The sequence below is a fragment of the Onychomys torridus genome, chromosome 17 (assembly GCF_903995425.1).
Source record: "Onychomys torridus chromosome 17, mOncTor1.1, whole genome shotgun sequence".
Taxonomy (NCBI): Eukaryota; Metazoa; Chordata; class Mammalia; order Rodentia; family Cricetidae; genus Onychomys; species Onychomys torridus.
In genome coordinates, this window is record NC_050459.1 from 42,520,180 (window position 1) to 42,533,948 (window position 13,769).

General features: G+C 36.5%; 1 protein-coding gene across 6 annotated transcripts in view; it reads right to left on the bottom strand.

The window, feature by feature from the left end:
- Window positions 1–13,769, bottom strand: part of Tenm3 (teneurin transmembrane protein 3) — a 2,620,641-nt gene that overhangs the window by 867,122 nt on the left and 1,739,750 nt on the right. For all 6 annotated transcript variants that reach the window (XM_036166444.1, XM_036166440.1, XM_036166445.1 and 3 more), the window contains one exon: window positions 13,135–13,210. The gene's annotated coding sequence lies outside the window, so the exon portion shown is untranslated. The remainder of the gene's footprint in view (window positions 1–13,134; window positions 13,211–13,769) is intronic.

Consider the following 13,769-nt stretch of genomic DNA (forward strand, 5'->3'; position numbering starts at 1 on the left):
AAAGAATTTTTTTTTCTGTTCCCCAGAAACATTAGCAGCCTATACATCCTTAAGGAAAGGTGGGGCTTCATGAGCCCTCCTGCCCCATCCATGACAGGATGTTGCCAAACTCAATTGTGTTTATTTTATAATTTAATTCACCAAAAACAATTTTATTTAGCACATATTAAATATCAAACATATTCTGACTGGCTACAATTTTCTTCATTTTTTTAAACTTTTATCACAATGATACTGTGTTTTGAGTATGACAAGTTGCCTTTGATTGATTTTGAATAATATTTTTATATCAGAGTGATAAACTAAGTTGTTGCTCATGAAACCAAAACCATCTTTTCATGCTCTGGTGCCTTTTTACTATTTTTAAACATCAACAATTCTCAGGGTTCTCATATTTGAAGCTTTAAATCAGTCTTCCATTGGTTAATTCACCAAACATCCTGAAGCCCCCTAGAATTTCCTCTCCACTTTGTGATTCAGTGTGATTAGAATTACACATGAAGGTGATCACTGGACATCGAACTTGCTAACTTCCATACCTGGAAAGGAGAGACATAGAGGAAGGTGCCTTTGGCTGGTATAGGTCAGCAATCAACATGAGGCAGAAGTTAACAACGTTTCAATTATGAAGTGAATGAATAATATTATGAAGTCTCATGAAAATTATAATAAATTATTTCAGAGAACAGGAAGGGCAATGCAAATGAAAATCCCAGCCTATTTATCCCATCCCCATTGACTTGTGAGTGTTGAATTTTGAAAAATTAACTTAGACACACTAAAAAAAATATTCACTGGTTTTATTTTTAAGACCCAAACTGAACATGAAAAATAAAATTAAAAAAAAAAAACAAAACAACAATTGTACTCCCCTGCCCCTTAACATTAGAGTGTGCATAAAGCTCACAGGTGGGGGTATTTGACAGATTACTTTGGCTTGTGCAATCAACTAGATGCCACAAGTGTGCCCACTAATTTTATAAGAGGGAATAAGAGTATGAGGCCTCTGCTAAGTGTCACAGCATCACATCTGGGCCTCTAACATAGCAATCTCTAATATTTAATGGGTAACATAAACACGGGAATGTTTCAAGAAAAACCTGATTTTTTTTCCTCCCTGTCTGGTGTTAGTGCTGTGCACCAAATTTTAAAAATAATGCCCTCATGGGATTTAATGTGGCTGTAGATGGTGAATCAACTCTCGTGTGAACGTTAGGAGTGGAGCCGCTCACTTGGCACCTTCTCCTCTAAGTTGGCAAGCGTTTCCCTCACTGTGGTTCTACCTTCTCTCAGTCCCACCTATTTCTGCTAGACTGCAATATTGCTCAGGGGGAACCGGAAATTAGTATTCCTCAACATTGTCTAAGAGGACTGCTGAAAACATAATGTGGCTGGGGAAAATCTCACTGACAAATCCTAGGGGCATCTCCCTTTCATCTCTCTTTTCCTCCCTCTCCTTCCTTCATTCTTTTCCTGTGATTTCTTTTTTTTTGGGGGGGGGGGCTCTGCTCATGTACAGTGTGTGGAATATTGCTCTTTCCCATGTAGATCACTTGATGGTGCTGATTCCTGTCGCCTGACCCACATTTTTCTACACATGAACTCACCAGGCAGAAAGTGCTGTTCCTCCCTGTTCAAGGGCTCTAGAACAGGAGGGCATACAGGTTATCAGGGAGCAGACTCACTGAGAACCTGATTTCTAAAGAATAGACTACAGTTCTACTCTTCCAAGGTGATAGGGTGACAGGGAATTACAGCTGGAAGACAAGAGGAAGTAAGGGCTGTGGGGCAGGGGTGAGGGAGGAAAATCAGGAGGGTGTTAGAGCCATCTCCTTGCTAAGCAACAAAAGAAACCATCATGTATTCAATTGTTAGAACAGAAAAGCTTCCTCAGAATGGTGTGTAAGGTAAACTCTAAGCATTGATAAATGTGAAAATAACCACCCACAAATATAATACAGTTGATAAACAAAACAGCACCCAGGACAGAACCATGTGACATACTATGACAATTAAAGTCAATATGGAGAGATGTACCTTTTGATCAGAGTAGATAACAATATTTTGCTAAGACTTCCCCCCATGTCCTCTGTGTAGTTTTCTTTTTTATTCTCCTTTCTACCTCCTTTTCTGTACTGTTTTCCAATGATCCTAACCATATAATTTATTACCTGTATAGTTATCTGTTTATCATTCACTCAAAGGCTCTTCTCTCTCTCTCTCTCTCTCTCTCTCTCTCTCTCTCTCTCTCTCTCTCACACACACACACACACACACACACACACACACATACACACATATGCACACAGATGTGTAAATTACCCATGCAGCTAGATTATCTACCATTCATACCCTAGTTAATAGCCATTCATGATCTTGCATAATTCCATTGTAGGCACACAGTTGGCATGAGTGGATTCTACCTAAGGACTGAATAACATTCCTGGTACTTAGAATACATAATCCTAATAAACAATATCCCTTCTGTATAATGTGACATGCAAATACCAGGCAGGCTCTCTTGAATTAGTAATGCCATAAGAGGCATTATGAACATCAAAAATGTTTAGTAGGAGTGACAGAAACTTCTATATGCCTATTCTACTCTCCAATGGCTTTGTCACCATAACAGATGTAACCCACATCTTTAGCTTGGGTACAGAGCCATCCATCTGACAAATGCATTTGCAATCACCAGGTAGGAAAACGTGTGTGTGTGTGTGTGTGTGTGTGTGTGTGTGTGTGTGTGTGTGTTTGACAACATCAGGCCATGGGTATATAAACAAAGTACATTAATGATACTTCTTCCCAGGCTTCTGATAGGAAGGGCTAGCAAATTCTTTGCCCTTTCTTCTTGCTGTTGGCTTAAAGAAAAAAAAAAATGTGTGGACCAGAGTGTTAGTTACAGTTGTGGACCTGATCTAATGCCACAGAAGTATACTGAAGGGCTACATAAGTCAGAATGAAGTCATGAGACTTCTATTCTCTGCTTGAGGCTTGCATTAGGAGAGGAAGTAAGTGCCTATATGCTTTGATCATGATTTTTTCCCTTGGCAATATCTCACTTAGGGATCATCATAAATCCTGTCAGAACAGGAACAGCTAAATATAAATAACTAAAGTATTAATGAACAGGTTTGTCTTTCTTTTTTCCCCCCAATTAATATGATACCAAATATAACCATAAAAGAGAAAATCATCTGTTGCGCTTGTTTATTTTATGCTTTGCTACTACTAATTTTTCATATCAAATGTAGGTTTCTTAGTCTTAATGAAAATGTACTTAAATTTGTTATAATTCAATATTGTTTCAATCATGAGCTGTTTTGATGCACTGCCCCCGTTCTTTGCTTGAATCCCACTTCAGTCATGAAGTATAGAAGAACTATTTTTCCCCCTTTGCACTCCAATAGCATTTAAGAAAGCACACTCTTTGGTAGCTTTTATTCAACTAAATCACAAAATCAGGAATTTTTGTATTTCATATAGCTCATAGGCAAGTGATTTATCTACAATGGGGGTTTAAAAATTTATTGATATTTATGATTATATATATATATATATACACATCCATCCATATATATATATATATATATATATATATATATATATATTATGATATAGTTTCCCAATAACTCTTTATAAGAGCAGTGCCTTATTACTTATAATGTAATTATTTCCCTTTCTTTTTCAAGTCCCCTTTACAATCTCAACCATCTTCCTGAAGAGAAATATATATATCTAAAATATTTGACCTTGTAAGTCAAGGAGAACAAAATCTATGAATATCTGAAATCCTAAAACTTTTAAATGCTATTAATAAAGACATCAAAATTCTGTTTAAAACACTTTGCATATCTAATGTTCTTAACAAAACATGCATTTCAAGCAGAAGTTTTAAGGGTTTTAAATCACAGATTTTCACAGCATTTCCTTCCGGCAGCTGATGAAAATTGGATAATATACAATCAGAACACTTTTTCTACACATTTTAAATTGATTGAAAAATAGAAACAGATTTAACATTCAAAAAAACACATTTGCAAACCGTTACATAAAAATGGCCTGATCTGATTTAGTAGATGTTAGGTATAGAGATGTTGAGCTGACAGAATCCTTCAGGATGTTTAAAAACAGAGGGAACACAGTACAGCACCCAAGCTGCCACTCTCAAAACACATGGTCCTGACTAACAGTTTAAGTCTTCAATGATGACTGCCTTCAAAGAAAATCTTCTACTTAATGAAAAGTGTTCTCCACATTTTTCTTGAGGCACAGGCTTGGCATTAAACAGGTTATGAATAGGTTTCAGTGTAAAAACATCAAGTAATAAATTGCTGGAGAGGAGCTGTATGGAAATACAACATATTTGCATAAGATTTGAAAGTTCAACATGTATTACAGTCTTCAATGTGATATATAACTCGGTGATTGAAAAATAACTGGGTAACCATTCACACTGTCAGCTTGCATTAACTAAGTGTACCTTCAAAGGGAAATAAATAGTGAACAAGAACATGACATCATGCTTACTTGGTTACCCAGACAGGGCGGTGTGTAGGAATGTGACAAGGGGCTCACATTTACGGCCAATGACAGCACATTTGCTCTCAAATTTACAGCAGCCACTCATTCTTTTGAGTTCAAAAAGTGTGAAATGCTTTTCTTTGTATCTCCCTTTTCTTGAAGGTGCTTGAGTGTATTCAAGCTCCGCAGTGTCTTCTAGAATCCCAGGTCCTCATCCCTGATGTGGAAATGACTAAGACTTTCATAAACTGAAGAAAAGAGGATCCAGAAGTAGTAACATGTCTTAGTTGCTCCTCCCAATAACACTTAAGTACCTTTATCCAGTGTCACATGGCTCTAAGCCACAGCTGTAGACAAAGAATTCATGGAGCTAAGGCAAGTACAGCAAGCAAATCGAACATCCTTCTTAAAAGGCACACGTTTCTGAGCGAATGGGATAGATGGATTCTACCTAAAACCATTTTTTCTAGTAAAAGTATCGTTTCTGTGTACAGTTTATCTGTTTGAAATATATATTTTGATCACATTTGGAATTTATTTCAATGACAATGAACAGTCAGTTGTATGCAATCTGTTAAAGAAGAAAGTTATTCCTCAAACAGAAATGACTATGTAATCTAGAAAGAACAAACTGTATATTTGAAGCTGTTCTATGATGAAGGTAATGTTTAACTATAGGGCATTCATTCTAAAAATCATTAATATAGCATTTAGTGTTATAATTAGGATGCATGGGTAAATTATTACAAAAGTTGGAACATTTTTGAGAGTGAAATAAGGAACTATTTACAGGAGGAATTAAAATGGGGCTGGCCACCTTAAGATATTGGGAAATTTGTTCACCTTACTTGTTACTTTATTTGTCTAGAGTATGAAGATCATGAGATGTTTTTTAACTTTGCCAAAGTAAAGACAGAGACTCATCATATTTATTTGACCTGATAATAAAATATTGACAAAGGACTTCTGTTTGGCCTGATAGAGTAATTGCCACTGGGAATACTCTTTCATTGTAAAGAACAATAAAACTGAACATACACACACACACACACACACACACACACACACACACACACATACACTGTTTTGAGGCAATAGTATCATGCAGTCAGGATGATGACTCTTCATAGAAGGGAAATCCATGAAGAGAATACAATATTTGTTCTGGCTTCCTGTTTTATGGCAGTTTCCAGATGGCATCAAAAGAAGTAGAGCCAAAGTAGAGAGCTGTGTCATCACCAAACAGAGGCATCTGATAAAAGACACCAGGTTGCTGGATTGTCTGGAATTTGCAAGGCAGGATACAAGAAAGGAATATGAATAGGGTAGTGTTATGATTTGAATATGAAATGTCTTCCACATGCTCATGTTTTGAATGCTTGTTCTCCAGCTGGTAGTATTCTTTTGAGAATCTATTGAAACTCTTGGGAGGAGGCCGACCTGGTAACAGTAGGTATTAACAATAGGCCTTTGAAAGCAGTTCTTAGTGGATTTGTTGCTGGCTGGACTCTATAGAAGAATCTGTGATGTGAAGAGCCTCTACTCCACACTCCTGCTGCCAGGAATTGGACATCTTTGTCATGACTTTTGTTACAATAGATTGAAACTCTCTAAAACCATGTGCTAAAGTAAATCTGCCTTCTCTTTTCTGTCAGGTGGTGTGGTGACACAGATTCAAAAGTAACAAACACAGGTAGGAATAGAGAGAGGCATTTCCTTGCCATAGAGATTCTCTGTGAGTTATACATATAGTTAGGCAAAGAGTGGATGTTTATTGCAAAGTTGAGAACCAATCTCCTTCTTTCTCTTTTAATCTATGCTTATACAGGATGGATATATGTTAATGATAAACCACCTTGAGTGCTAAGATGAATGGGATATTTCATTGTAATAAAGGCTTAGTTCATGATGAACTGCTGACATAAACTTCAAATGTACCCAATAATGAAAACACTAATAATTATCAGTGTCAAGAATGAAAGAAGAAATGTGAACACAGTACATTCATACTTTTTAAGGGTGTTTGTAGGGTGAGGAAGGATGATTATGGACATTGATGGGGGTATATTTGACAACTCAGATGAAGTAGAAACACTGAAAAAATACAACTGACAAGAACTAACATGTGAAAAAAGCTGAAAACACTGATAACTCTATATCTTAGCTACTTGGATTTATAATTAGAAATCTCCTTACCAAGAAACTTCAAGGTTGATGAATTTTCTTGTGATCATCTATACAAGTTTTATGGAATAGGTAAATCTACACAAATTATTTAAGAAAAGATAAGATGAAATACTTAAATACTTTCCAACTCATTTAATGAGGCCAGCAGCACTCTGCTATTAAAAACCAAAAGTGTATTTCAAGAAAAGATAGAGACTCATTTCTCTCTTGAATAAATAAAAAATAAAATAAATTATTTAAAAATTATCAAGTCAAACTTTGGAGGACATAAGATAGCCATACATCATTACTAATTAAGGGATGTAAAAGGAATACAGGGTAAAGTTAGCTCTGAAAATATCTATCAGAATTTATCAGAAAAGTAACAAACACCTTATGATCATTTTAGTATATGCAGGAAGAAAAACCTTTTGATGAAATTCAATATTTGTTTATTGTATAAAATACTTTAAGAAGCTAGGAATACAAATACATTTTCCTTGTTTCAGATGACCTTCACACAAACTCTAAAATCAATATTATAATGATAAAACATTGAACATTTCCTCCAAAGATCAGGAAAAAGACAAATATGTCTGTTCTCAGTACTCCTGTTCAACATTGTTTGAATAATCTAAGACTGTACAAAAAAGAAGAAAAAGATAATAGAAGCATAGAATTTGTAAATGATGAAGTAAAATTCTTTATTATATTAAAATGACTTATTATATAAAATAGCAACGGTAACTCTAATTGTTCATTAACTTGTATAGATTTACAGTCTGATCAATTTTGGTGTGTGATAGTTTTATGTATTTGCAAATTATTATAATAAAGTTTATTTTTTTAAAAATCTAAAGGAAAAACAATGACAAAATCTCACTGGAAATTTGAATGTTTGCAGGACAAAGGATAATTCTTCAAAATTCAATTATGTATCTTTATACTGTAAGCAGATAGTAGAGAAGAAATAAAGCCACTTTGATGTATAATACAAAAATCAAACATTTAAGAATACACTTGAAAGAGGACTGAAAGCACCAATGGAAAAGTGTAAAGTATGAAGATAGATTTAATGAGAGGATATTGTCACATGTTCATGGGTTTTGGGTTGGGAGACTAAACACGGTTATCATAGCCATTTCTCTTCTTTGTAGAGTTGGTAGGCTTATCTTAAAACATATATGAAAATACAAAGGATTTAAAACAGCTAAGGAAATCATAAGAAAGAAGACAGTTGGTGATCTATCTCATCACAGTTAAAGGCTCATGGTACTCTAGGAAGTTGGGTTAATTGACCTGATGGGATGATTCAATGAAATAAAATCAAAGCTCAGAAGTACACATAGATGTCTACTGACTTTTAAGCAGGTATCAAAGTAATTTAATTTGGAAGGGAATAATTTATTAGTAAATTGCACTAGAAAAACTGCATAAATATATGAAGATGTGCGTTAAGACCTTCCTCACACCACACATGCAATTAATTCAAGGTAACAGATCTAATTTTAAGTGCCAGTACTATATAGAGATATTTAACTTGGTTTTGGCATATGTTTCTCCGAGAGGATGGAAGAAGCTGTGGTAGTTTAAAAGAAAATGGCCCCTATAGGGAGAGGCACTATTAGGAGGTGTGGCTTTGTTGGAGTAGGTGTGGCCTTAGTGGAGAAAATGTGTCACTATGGGGGTGGGATCTGAGGTCCTTTGTGCTTAAGCTATGCCCAGTGTGGAACACAGTTCACTTCCTGTTGTCTGCAGATCAATATATAGAAACTTTAGCTCCTTTTCAGCACTATGGCTACATGCACACCAACATGTCTCCCCATTCTGATAGTAGACTAAACTTCTGAAACTTTAAGCTAGCCCCAATTAAATGTTTTCTTTTATGAGAGTTGGTTTGGTTATGGTGTCTCTTCACAGCAATAGAAACCCTGACCAACACAAGTTGGTACCAGGGACTCGAGCATTGTTGTGATAGGCCTGATCATGCTTTTGCTTGGAGGAATTTGGGTGAGGAAAGCAGTGGGATGCTTTAAGCCATACTAGTAGAAACATGGAAGACAGCGGTGCTGAGGGTGATTTGAACTGTGATGTCCAGCTCAAATGGTTTCAAAGGAGAAGAATTTGAGTATGCTGCCTAAAGATTGTTCCTGTAGTATTTTGGTAAGTAATGTAGTTGTTTTTTGCTCTTGTCTGAAGTGTCTGCCTGAGGCTAAAGTGCAAAGATTTGGATTAATCCCATTGTTAGAGGAAATCTCAAAACAGCTTTGTATAGACTCTGTCATGTGGTTATCAGTATTAACTCTAATGAAGATTTATAATGAAGAGGAGCAATCAAGCAAGGAAAAATTTAAAATGAATATATAATTTGAGGAGAAAAGGATCACTAAGAAGTGGACTGGAGTTCAGTCCTGTGTTCAAGGAGATACACCGATTAAGAAATGAAATAAAGGGAATGGTGACCTCAGGGTAAGATCACACCCAGCTAAGTTTTTAGCTTGTAAAAAGAAATTAAGAAAAGCGTAGAACTAACTGGGTGCGATGTTGCATGCCTTTAATCCCAGCACTCCAGAAGCAAGGCATGAGGATTTGAGGCCAGCCTGGTCGGCAGATCCAGTTTGAGGACATCTAAGCTTAGGCAGTGAAGGAAACCACCCCAAAACAGAAAGCTAGTGAAGATGTTATTGAATGAGGGGGCCATGTTCCAGCTCCGGCAAGCAGCAGAACTTTGCAGCTTTGGTCCCATCATTCTCGTTCTAGAGTCAAGGATAGAAGAAAGGGGTTATGGAATCTTCCTCCATGCCTAAGGAAAGGTGCTGTGTTCAGGCATGTTTCAGGGGTGTCCTGAATGAAAAGGCTTAGAGAGGCTGTTTTGTGAACATGTGAAGTTGAAGCCTGGATTGTCTTGAGAACCTCAAGAAGTTGGACATGCCAGAGTCATGGGATACCCGCCAAGGAAAGCTGCTAAAAGAGAGTGAAGTAGCCCAAAAGGAAGAAGTTTTTACAGTCAACAAAGCGGAAAGGAGTTAGAGATCTGAAGAGTGCTTTGACATAAAACATGGAGATGCAGAGTTTGGACTTTGCCCAGCTGGGTTCTGGCCTTGCTTTGGTCCAGCAGTTCTTCACTATCCTCCATCTCCTCCATTTTGGAACGGTCATGTATCTCTTGTGCCATTACATGTTGGAAGTATGTAATCTGCTTTTTGATTTTGATTTTACAGGGGATTTTAGTTACGAGATTGCATAAATCTCAGAAGAGACTTTGAATTTTAGACTTTTAAATATGTTTGAGACTGTTATATGAGACTTGAAGTTGTGCTGAATGCATTTTTACATTATGGTATGTCTATAAGCTTATGGAGGCCAGGGAGTAGAATGTGGTAGTTTGAAAGAAAATGGTTCCCAAAGGAAGTGGCACTATTAGGAGGTGTGGAGTAGGTGTGGTCTTGGAGGAAATGTATCACTGTGTAGGTGGGCTCTGAGGTACACCATGTTCAAGCAGTGCCCAGTGTGGAACCCAGTTTACTTCCTGTTGCCTTGGATCAAGATATAGAAACCTCAGCTCCTTCTCCAGCACCATGTTTGCATGTATACTGTCATATTTCACCATGATGATAATGGACTAAACCTCTGAAACTGTAAGCCAACCCCAATTAAATGGTTTCCTTTATGAGAGTCGCTGTGGTCATGGTGTTTCTTCACAGCAATAGAAACTTTAACTAGCACAGAAGCACAAAGAAAATAGGATGTAATTAAGACCTTGAAAGTATAGTTAAGAAAACTGACATATTTTAGATGGGGTAGAAATATCCTTAATGGACAATATTTGGCAAAGATTTTATGTCTCAAATATATTTTGAAAACAAGTCAAATACATTTAATGTGCAAGATACTATGAAAAAAATATTCCAGAATTAAAAAAATACATAAACAGCTAATAAGTGATGGAAATGGGTTCTACACCACTAGTCATAGAGTAGTGTAAATAAAAGCTACAGGGGGACAAGGAGAGGTCCAAAATCAGAAGATTAATGACATCAAATGCAGAGGAAGATCTGGGAAAAATGAAACTGTGAGACATTCTTGTGGGAGTACATAATGGGGCAGGCAATCTGTTGAGACATGACATTCCTACATTATTCCTCATAGAATTAAACACACTCATTCTGTGACTCAGAGATGATCTGAACAGAAATGAATGTGCGTGCATACACACACACACACACACACACACACACACACACACACACACACACATGTATTTATGTGTCATCACAAAAGGACTTCTTAAAAGTTGTTACAGCAGTTTAATTCATAATATCTAAAACTTTGAAACAAACCCTATGTCTTCTAAAATTATAATTAAATATGGACCATTTGCTAAATTCAATGCTACCAAACAGAAAAATAACAAACACATTAATGACTGCCATACTCAACTGCACAGATGAAACTAAGAACCATCCCAGTGAATGATGAATTCCCAAGTGAATAAAGCAGACATTGTGTCCTTGCATGGAGCTACAGTTCAAGGACAGGGCAAATGAATTCCATCATAGAAAAGAGACAGCAGTGGCTGATTGTGGGTGGGTGAGGGGGACTGACCTTGTCTTTACCACAGAAAGAGCTCCTTGTTTTTCACACTTACGTATATTGATAGCAGAATGGAATATAGTCCAACTTTCCATTTTTGTAAACATTACCGTATTTTTTAAAAAGTTGGAATACTGTCAAGTTGTCTTTTAACAACAATTTTTGTTTTTCAAGTCATTAACTATTCTATGGCATACAAATCCTTTAAGACGTATAGAAATATATTAGGTGTATATAAAACTTGATCAGGAATTATTGATTTTAAGCATTTTCCTTACATGTGTAATTCCTGTAACTAAAGACAGATTTACCACACATTAAGAACATATTTCAGTGACATATAAGACAGGACTACAGGTCCTTTTAAATTGATGTATATTCTAAAATTTAGGGCCTAGGTCAAGCAATTCCTCTGTGGAGCAGATTCTTACCATACAATGTACAAGACTGTATCAAATGCTGCACATAATTAATGGCACTAAATGTAAAGAGGTGATATATGTATGACATTATTTTAAGAAACGCACTAACATAAAAATTAATAATGTGGGTAGACGTATCTGTAACATTTAGAGATATCATTAAATTTAACAATTTATTTTTAGAATTTTGAGTAAGTAGAAATCTTATCTTTCTCTCCAATATTCAAGCAGCATGATCCTACCTGAATCTAGTGAGACACTCACGTGACAGAATGTAGCTTCTATTCCTTAGGGAGAAGTCTAGAAATCAGTAAGGAATTAGGAACTTGGTAGTAATACTTCCATAGTAAATGGCTGGTGAAACAGGTATCTTCCTAGGTAGGCATACAAGGTTGTGATCTTATTTCTCATTTATTATGCTAAGTACAATGGAGTCTTCAATGAATGTATTATTAAGCCTTTGGTTGATCTAAGCATATTTTTACCTGTTTTCTTGGTTCCTTAGAGTGATTCATGCAAAATCACCATCCCATGTTAATCGCCAATTTAATCAGTTAATGTGAAGAGAGAATTTTTTGCTCCAATTATAGAAGACATTTATTGTAAATGGTGGATATGATGAACACCTTTCCTGATCTTCAGCAGACTATAATTTATTAAGTTCAAATATTAGAGGGGGGGCACTGAATATGGTGCTGAGTCAGCAATGACCCTCAATTAAACAGCTGATATGTGCAGGGCTTCAGCCCACTTAGAGGTCCAGTCATCTGAGAAACAGCTGTCACATAGACGAAAGTCACTTGGACCTCCTGCTTATAGTTTCTCATTTTGTTTTTAATTTTAAGACATTTAAAAAGACAGTCACTCCCAGAATGGTGAAGCAATTCTCAGCGTTAGAAATTTGGTTTGTGGTTACTCCTAACAGGAATGAGAGACATTGGTGAGATGGGAAGCAGGGGAGAATGAGGCGGGGCTCCACTGGGATGTTGGTGAAGTTAATACCATTTAACTGAGTCTTGTTGCTGGTACATACATGCTCACTGTGTGAAAATCCATGGATGCACATTTTGCAGAATACATGCTGTATTTCAAAGCATTTTACCCTAAGTATAAATTCCTTCCCCAAAGATATGGAATTTCCCCAACATTGTACAAAACTGAAAGATTTTAAGCTAATGTCTAAAAAACAAAACCCCATAATTTTTCTTAAAATTTTTCTATACTCAATCTATCTTCTCTCCAAATATACCAAGATCTTGAAGGATTTTTTTAATTTCATTTATTTTTATGTGTGTGTATGTCAGAAAGAGAGAGAGAGAGAGAGAGAGAGAGAGAGAGAGAGAGAGAGAGGACTTAAACCAAAATGAGGCCAGAAAACATGAGCTTTGTGATTGCAGTATGATTTAGAAATGTTTATGGTACTTACCCAAAGGTATATTCTTCCTCAGTTGGGTGACAGGTTGCTTGAGTCACTGAAGCAAAGGAGTCAGTGTGGTTTAATCCTGAAGAAGAACAAAGAAGAAATGTGCTATGCTATAAAACATTCTTTTAAGTGCCTACTCTTTATTTTGGTATATTAATCTAAGTATAAAAAATAACTTGTTCACTCAAATACTCATGCAAAAAAAATCTCTCATTTCTTGACTTGGCTAGACCCAAGGAGATTACAGAAACCGTGGAGTGACTGGCCTGCCCTGATGCTGTTTTCACATACACATTTGTAATAAAAAGTTTTTACTGCCATTATCTGGGTAAGTAGTACAGAGCTGTCAAAGCAAGAAAATTAGGTAAACAGGCGAATGTAACAAACATCTCAGATGGCTGGGTTCCTAAAAGAGGGTAGAGGATCTGGGATTAGAATGCAGGAAAGGCTACTTCCACGGGGGGTGGGGGCTGGGGGGTGGGGGGGGGGGGGGGGGGGAGTGGGGGGGTGGATCACACTTTCTGGACTAGGCGAGATGACAGGTATAATGGGGAGGGATAGCCATTCAGGTACACAGGACAAAATACTTACAACCTTTGAACACATGGACATAAAGTGGGGGAACTTAATTCATTTCC